Source organism: Cavia porcellus, unplaced genomic scaffold (genome assembly GCF_034190915.1).
Source record: "Cavia porcellus strain 051 isolate PalLab524CR breed Dunkin Hartley unplaced genomic scaffold, mCavPor4.1 scaffold_22, whole genome shotgun sequence".
Taxonomy (NCBI): domain Eukaryota; kingdom Metazoa; phylum Chordata; class Mammalia; order Rodentia; family Caviidae; genus Cavia; species Cavia porcellus.
The window spans coordinates 59,679,694-59,688,434 of record NW_026947505.1 but is presented as its reverse complement, the minus strand read 5'-3'; positions in this window follow the sequence as shown (position 1 = coordinate 59,688,434).

Sequence of the window (8,741 nt, the reverse complement as noted above, 5' to 3'; positions counted from 1 at the left end):
TTAAATATGAGCCTGATTAAAGGGATAACTATTAAGACATTGTCTTTTCAGTATTGTACATAATCAAACAAGCAAAGGTCATATGACACATACGCATTTTGCTACTCGATTTCTTATTTCTGTCTTAAATAAACTTGTTATGCTAATCTGTGCGAGTAAGGATATGTTACTTACCTGCTTATCCTGAAGGACTGTTGTTTATTCATAAATACCATAAAATAAATGGGAAAAATCATTGCATGCAATGCATAACTAAGACAGTGATTTCATGTTAGCACAGTAACAGGGTGGTACTGAATGAAAGCATTATTTATAAGCAAGTAAAAATGAAAAGTTGAATTAAACGTTCACAAACTCTCCTAAGTTCAGGACCACTGACCATTTCCAGGAGTTAAAATACCACGTGACTTCTAAAAAATGTTTTTTCTTGCTGTTCCTATTTTTAGCGGGACTTCTGTCATTGACACAACGTTTTGTGTTTGATGTGATTTTGGTGAAGGCATCTACTCTTATATATCATAACTGGAATCCACAGAAAATACTTTGCGTACTTTGCAAAATTACTAGGTTTTTCCTTTAAAAATCAAATGTATAGAAGTGTCCATAACTAGTCAATGTTGTAAAGGTTGGTCTCTAAAAGAAACCACATTTAAAAAAAAAAAAAAAAAAAAAAAAAAAAACTTGTTGAGTAAAAAAAATATTTTAGTGCCCAGGTGTGACATATATAATTTTAGACATCAATCCCTGTAGTACAGTTAAAGCTCACCAACTGCACTGTACCATGTGTACAGGAAAAGGAAGTGCTGAAGGAGATACAGGCCCAGGAACTGCCCAGGAAGGAAAGGGCCTGTGGGGGAGTGGTGGGACTCCTGGAGGACTTCTCAGGTCATTGGGATCCTCCTTGGGAAGACAGTGCCATGAAAATGCAAAGGCTTCACCTTTTTTTGAGGTTGGCATTGCTGTGGATTATTGGGCATTTCAGTTTACAGAGTTCTGTGATAGTGATCAGAAAGAGTAGCCTAAATTGCTTTGATTCACAGGTAATTAAATGACTCTCTTCTTCACTTTGAGCTGTGAATGAAGATTGCACAATTTATCTTGTCTAATAAGGCAGAAAAACAGTAGCAATACACTATTACCGTGTTTCATTTTTTATTACATAGATTAGTGCTAGAGAAAAGCTTGAAAGAAAAATACTTAAAAGCGTAACCTCCACTTTGAAAGCAATTTTCTTAGTTGCCCATTCGTCCCACAGTCTTCCGTATTGCTCTATGATGATAAATTAGGTGAAACCTCTGGCTCTGTACTATACAATGGTTACTGTAAATGACATGGGTAGTTCAGGAAAAAAAAACATTTTCCTTGAGAAATAAAGTAATGGAAGCTTTAGTAATTTCAAAATTATTAAATTATCTACCTTCACAATATTATTTTCAACACTAAGAAAATAAAAATTTGAAAATATTTTGAATCAAATTATTGAAAGTTTACTTGCTTTAATAAAGCTAGCTATCCCTCCATTGTTTTAAAATAAGTGTACATGATAGAACTATTCATTGCATTTCAGTAAGACATATATTTTAGATGAACTAGCTTTCAATGCCTAAATTCTATTACTGAAGGATTATATATCATAAATATGGAATTCTGTAAAATATTTCTTTAATAATTACTAGCATAAATTTAGTAAGAAAGAATAACTGTGCGATTGTATTACTGATTTTCAATCTAAGTTGATACTTTGCCTCATAGTCTAGTTGTTTACAAAAAAATCACTAAACACAAAGACCAGAATTGCATTTAATAGATTTTTTAATTGAATGTAGTTATCAATTTCTAAACAGAGGTTAGTGAGTGAAATTGTACATATCCACAGGATATTCATAGGAAAGCGACTCTTCAATTAACAAAAATATGCTAGTCAGAGCTAGATAAATTTGAGCTCCCACAGCCTTGTAGGAAAATGAGATGATCTCAGAGGCAGAAACTTGGAAAGCACGAAGGAGCATGGTCCCTGACTTTGGGAAGCATGAGATATGACTTGTTTGCTAACTTCTTCCAGTTAGAAAATGTTTTAATCCTGATGTGATGGGCTTTTCTGTTGCCATGTTACACCTAGTTAAATCCAAATTCCAACCATTCACCTACCTATCAAGAAATGTTTACAATATGGAAAAAGAAACGACACAAACAATATGATTCCGATTATAAAGAAAATGTTCAATAATAATTAAAAATGAGGATGATGTTCAGTATATACTAGAAAAAGAGGATAAAATGTGTGTTAAAGTTCATCTTAGAGTTTATCAAAATTCCTTCATACAGTACACAAGAGTGATTACAAACACTGCGTGGCTAGGGAAATCTATGCTGCCGTTACAACAAGCTAACCATCATCTCACTAAAGTACCTTTATAAAATGAGTAGAAGATTTAGTAAGTGCAGCAGTAAATGTCTCTTTGCACAGAAAATAGAAGTGAAAAAACTAGAACCAAGTTTTAAGTAAAAACACATGCATAACATACAAAAGAAAAATTTAATGTTGTACCACGAATGTTGTAGATTATAAAGACAAAAAAAAAAAACAGAGATGCAAATTGAGCAAGTAAAGGAATATTTCAGTAAAGAAGACATTGGTGGTCTCTTGCTTTTCTGCTAATGTGCTGAATCATGTCCCTGATGAAGCTCATATCCTCAGGTCTGTTACTCAGTACCTTAAAATGACAGTGTGACCTATTTGGGATCAGTATTTTGTGAAAACATAATCACAAGATTTGAGATAATACTGGAGCAAGATAAGCACGACCTCTATCATTGCAAAAAGAGGACATTTGAAAAAGATACAGCAGATGCAATGCATTCTTAAAATGAATATGGAGATCAAAGTAATGTTTTTAATGTGTTAAGAGCTTCAAAGAGTTCAAACTAAAACACATGAAATAGAATCTTCATTGCAGATCCAAGAAGGAACCAGTCCTGTCAGGCTTCTGGCTTCCAGTTTAGGAGCTACATATCTGTTGTTACACCACTCAGTTTCTGGTATAGAAACACTATGAAGCCAATACCTCTTCAGAGTGGGTTTCCCAAGAGCCACACCATTTCATCTGCATGTGTATTAATTTCTGTTTTCTGTTTCATTCATGCACATTCCTACAGATATTCTATGCCATAATCCTAGTGTGATAACTCAATGATTGAGTTATCATTTTTATTACTAGAAACTATTACTGTGTATTCGACAGCTACAGATTTTCTTTGAACAATTGTTCTCAAATTTCTAGTGATTTATCCAATATATTTTCTCACTCTGTAGTGGTTTATCAGAAAGAAATTTTAGGTAGATATAGAATAGCATGACTAGATGTTATAACAGAATATAATAGACTGAGCACATTAAATAGCAAATTTACTTCTTTAAATTTCTTAGACATCAAATGCAAGACTAAAGATAAATATGATAAGTGTATCTTACTAGATTTCAGGCAGCTGCATTCTTGGTGTCTCTTCCTATGAGCTTTGTTCTGAGTGTGCAGAAGAAAACAATAAGCATATTTGAGTCTCTCCTGAGCTTATAAATAATTATCTATGCTATTACATTGAAGCTCATCTATTATCTGATTTAATATCATCTTCTTAAACTTCCTATCTCCAAAGATTCTCACATTGAACGAAGAGGCCCATCACATAAATTTAGAAGAACACAGTTCATTCCACTATAGGATTCTTAAATGATCATTCACTGTTCAGAGTAAAGTCCAAGTTGCTCACATTGTCTGTCTAGTAGGATCATACAGTCTGCCACTGTCCTTTCTTTGCAGTTCACTTTTTACCTGTCACACTTTACTATTCTTTTGACTTTATCCAACTAGTTTCCAACTCCCTAAAACAGAACATGGCTTCTTTTTTTCTCCCAGCTGTTTGATAGCTGGAAATGTTTTCTCTCCTCTGCTGAATTTTATATATTCTTTAGATCTCACATCAAATAGCCTTCCCTTGATGTTTCTGTCAGCTTCTTTAAGTACCTTTCACTCTGCTCCATGAGATGACATATTCTTCCACATCTAGTGAAAGTGTCTTTTCATGCATCCATATTCCTACTTTTCATGTAATTTGTAGCATTTGTGGTTTTGTCCTTAGTTAAAAATCAGGTGACTGAATGTGTCTGGGCTTGTTTTGGCATTATGTATTGTATTCCTTTGGTTTGTATGTTTTTCTTTTTAATTACTGTAACTTTGTGTTATAATTTGAACTTTGGGATTGTGATGCCTCCTGTTTTGCTGTTGTTGTTACCTAGGATTATTTTTGCTATCCTGGGCCTCTTCTGGTTTTGTATGAATTTCAGGATAGTTTTCTCTAGTACTGAGGAATATTGATATTTTGATCAGGATAGCATTAAATCTATCTATCAGTTTTGGGAATATGGCCCTTTCCACAATATTGGTCTTGCTTATGCAGGGACAGGAGACATTTTTTTCATTCTCTGTTATTTTTCCTTCTCCTTTTCAGAATACTGTAGCTTCGATTGCAGAGGTCTTTTACTTCCTCCATTAGGTTAAGACCTAAGTATTTAATTTTTTTTCACTGCTACTTTGAATGATATTGTTTTCTTAATTTCTTTCTCAGTGAATTCATTATTGTTACACAAAAACACTTGATTTTTTGTGTGTTGATTTTGTATGCTGCTGAACTACTGAATTTACTTATTAATTCTAGGAATCTTACAGTGTAAATTTTTTAGGCTTTCTATTTAGAGTATTATGTCATCACAAATGATTTTTTTTTTCATAAATGTTATGGGTTGTGTGTGGATTGCTCCCTAAGCCTCATGCAATCTTGGTTGTGGCTGAATCTAGGGTTGGGGTTAGTTCTTGTCTAGTACCGGGATTGTGGGGTGAGTACTGCACCCACCCAGGGGCAGAGACGATGAAAGTGTAAAGGCTGGAAGGAGGGGTGGCTCCCCTTTTTTGCCCTGTTAGCTTCTTCAGTTTGCAGCTAACATGAATGGTTGCCCTCAGCCATGCCACCCTGCCTTGGAGCCAAATGAGTATGGACTGAAACCTCCAAAACTACAAGCCAAATAAAGCTACTTGCTTCACTTTGGGCATCAGATATTTTGTCTCAACAAGAAGAGAAACTAACCAAGACACTAAGTATATCCCTTTCATTTCTGGCTAATGTATCAAGGACTACATTAAAAGTGAAAGTGAAAATCATTTTTTTTTGTTTGTTTCTGGTTATAGAGTAAAAGCATTCATCTTTTTCCCAATTAATATGTTGGTCATTTCTCATTAATAGCTTTTATCGGATGAATGATAGTATTTTCTGTATCTGTATTCTTCAAACATTATTTATGAACAGATGTTGTGTTTTGTCAAAAGGTTATTTTGCTGGTATGATCACATGAATTTTATCCTTGATTCTCTTCGCATGGTATATTATAGTTCTCCAACCATCCTTGCATTCTTGGGATGAAACTTGTGATGATGTAACAACTTTTTGAGGATTTATTGCATTCTATTTGCCAGGTTTTTTTTTTTTTTTTTTTTTTGAGGATTTTTGTACATATGTTGATTAAAGGATCTGACCTTTAGTTTTTCTTTTCAGTTGCATCCTTATCTGGTTTTGAACCAGAGTAAACGAATCTGGAAAAACACCTTCCCTTTTAATTTCATTAAAGAGTTTTGAAGAGTATTGTCATTGTATCTTCCTTGAAACTGTTGTAGAATTCAATGGTGAATCCATCAGGTCTTGGACTTTTCTTAATTGGTAGATTTTTTTTTATTAATGACTCAGTGTCACTGTTATTGAATTGCCTAGAGTTTTTATACCATCTTGGTTTGGTTTTGATGATTCATATGTAAGAGGGGATCTGTATTTTTTTTTCAAGCTTTTCTAATTTGGCATAGTGCAATTTTTCATAGTAGTTACTAATTATCTTCTGAGTTATGTGTTTTAACTATATCATTTACATTTCTAATTATACTGATGGGGTCCTCGCAACTTCTGGTGGGTTTGCCTCTGTTTGACTATTTTGTTTATTGTTTCAAAGAATCAGCTCTTTTTCTCAAATTCTTCCATCGCTCACACTGGACTAATGAGATTCTCTTGACGCATACTTGTTTTATGTTGGGATTACACCAAGAAGTACCCCAAGTACACTAAGTACACCAAGAAGTTCAGTTTTTCCAGGTTTTTTTAAAATCAGCTTCTGTGGGATAAAAGATATGAAACTTTATTTAAATCTCTCAAAGAATGATCTATTTATCCCTTTTTTTGCAATCATTTCCATTGCAATTATTGCAACAGGACTTTAATTTTTTTTTCCAATTTTGCCAATGTATACAAGTAAGTCACTTCAGAGCAATTGCCCTTAAAGATTATATTTACCTTGAATTCCCATCCTTATCTGTTGGAAAATAAAATCTTCCCAATTAATGTAAGCCTCTTTATTTTTCTTAATAGTGCTACTTGATTATATGTAGAAAAAATCACCCTTTCATGAATGTTCAAATTTATATGCAATCTCATATAGGACTTCAAGATGTAATGTGTACGTGTTTCAGCACCATGATATATTTATTATGTTATAAACACACACTAACAACATTTTCTAATGGCAGCTTCTTATTCTGAAGATAAAAGTAATAATAATTATTTACCCTATATTTCCCTCCTAACATATGAGATTACAACTGGAAAGCTGCAGGCTTATTCTTGGCCAAAGTTGTCTACAAAATGATACCTTTTTATTTAAATAATAACAGATATGTTTCTGTATACATTTATATTTTAATACATATCATACATATTTCTTTTCCTTTAATATTGCAATAGAAGCTTTTAAATTAATGATACATCGTAAGTGTTACATTCTTACTAAATTTCCCCACCTGGCATTTAAAAACCCTGAATTTCCATAGGGTACTTTCAAAAAAGAAAGTCATTTACTTAAATTTGAAACACTAATGCTGTTATTTATTTGCACTTAGTTGACTATCTCCAAAAAGAGTAAAAAGACTTAGGGTGATTGTCCATCACAGCCTACAGTGCTGTTTACAAATGTCAACCACCGGCACTCATCACAGAATCAAGCAGTACAAGGGGCATATGAGAACACTTCTGCTCAGTCACACCTGGGGTCACTCCTGGACTACATGTTCCCATTGAAAGCCATTTTCTTTTCGCTTTTGCAGAAATAGTATTTATATTACAAATCCTTGCCTACCCAGTCTTTAAGCAATGCACTCAAACTTCAGGAGAAATCATGTGAGTAGAGAACTGAGAACTTATCTACTGTTGTTCAGTTCAAAATCTTCCCTTCAGGCATTGATTCCAAAATTTAAATTTCATGCTTCAAAGTGTTGTAAAAAAGGTTGGAATCTGAGCTTTATATTTTCAACCATGTCCTAGACTTCTACTGTGTCTTCCATTCCTGATGATAGGAAGTCTCTGAGCATCTGCATCTTCACTTGAAGATGTTGAAGTTTCATAGACCTTTGATTGTTGTTTCATTTTGTGCTTAGGAAATATACTCTTTAGAAGTCTCCTAAGAGGATAATTTGTGATAAGCATATTCTTCAAGTTAATTTTAATTATCAGATTTTCCTTAACAAAGAAACAAACAATAACAACAACAACAACAACAGCAACAACAACAACAAATATATATGTGCAACAGTTTCTTACCCGGTTCATCAGAGTTTAAACAAGAGACTTTCAGTTTCATAGTAACATGTGTATGCAAAGATTTTCCATACAAATGTTGATACATGTATTCTCAGGAAAAAGATACAAAGGCAGCTTCTAAGGTTCTATTTGCTTAAAAAATAAATTATATTCATAGAACTGAAGATACAGCTCTATGGAAAACTCTTCTCTTACTTGAACAAAGCTCTATGTGAGATCCCCACCCCCACTCCCAAAAAGGAAACATGAAAGATAAAGTACAACTTTAAAATGTGTCAGTCTGCAAAATGTTCACTATAAATTTTTTTTGAAAAAATACTTAGGTAGAGAAGCCACACCTGACATTCCAAATAGTTACTTCCTTAGAATGCTGCTCTTCACTGTTCCTGCCCAGCTCTGTGTATTCATATTGGTTACAGTTAGAACCAAGCCTCTCCATAAAGTATTATTCAATAATAATAAGAAATTCCTTCCATAAGTTTTCCCTGCTGTATTTTCCCCTTACAGGGCTGACTATTATTCAACAAATGAGGCTTGAATATTCTCATATTCTCACCGCTGAAACAGTGGAACTGCTCATTTTTCCTTTTCTCCATTTAGACTTTTATTCAAAAACCATAAAGCCAATTTCAACTTAAAAACTATACAACCATTCCCCAAGGAAACTCTAATATACTCTTTCAGAAAAAGACCTTAATTATTATGGATATTAAGAGACAGAATTCATTTTTATGTGCTTGGTTTTTGGATCTTAAATATCACAGCTACTGAAAATTGAAGATACCGATTAAATGACTTATGCAATAGCTCCTTAATAGTTTTCCCACCAAAGTCTGTGCTTTACTAAGGACAAGTTTGGTTAACTAGTGATTCTAACAGCTTTCCAACTTTATGTCAAATTAATCAATCATAAGTTTTGAAGCTTAAATATTCTCTGTTGAAAACAGAAAAGAACAATATAAGCAGTTTCTACCGTAGCATTAGGGATAGCCTTGATTTTATTAGTCACCAATAACATGGGATCCATGCAATGATCTTAGATGATTTCCAGATTT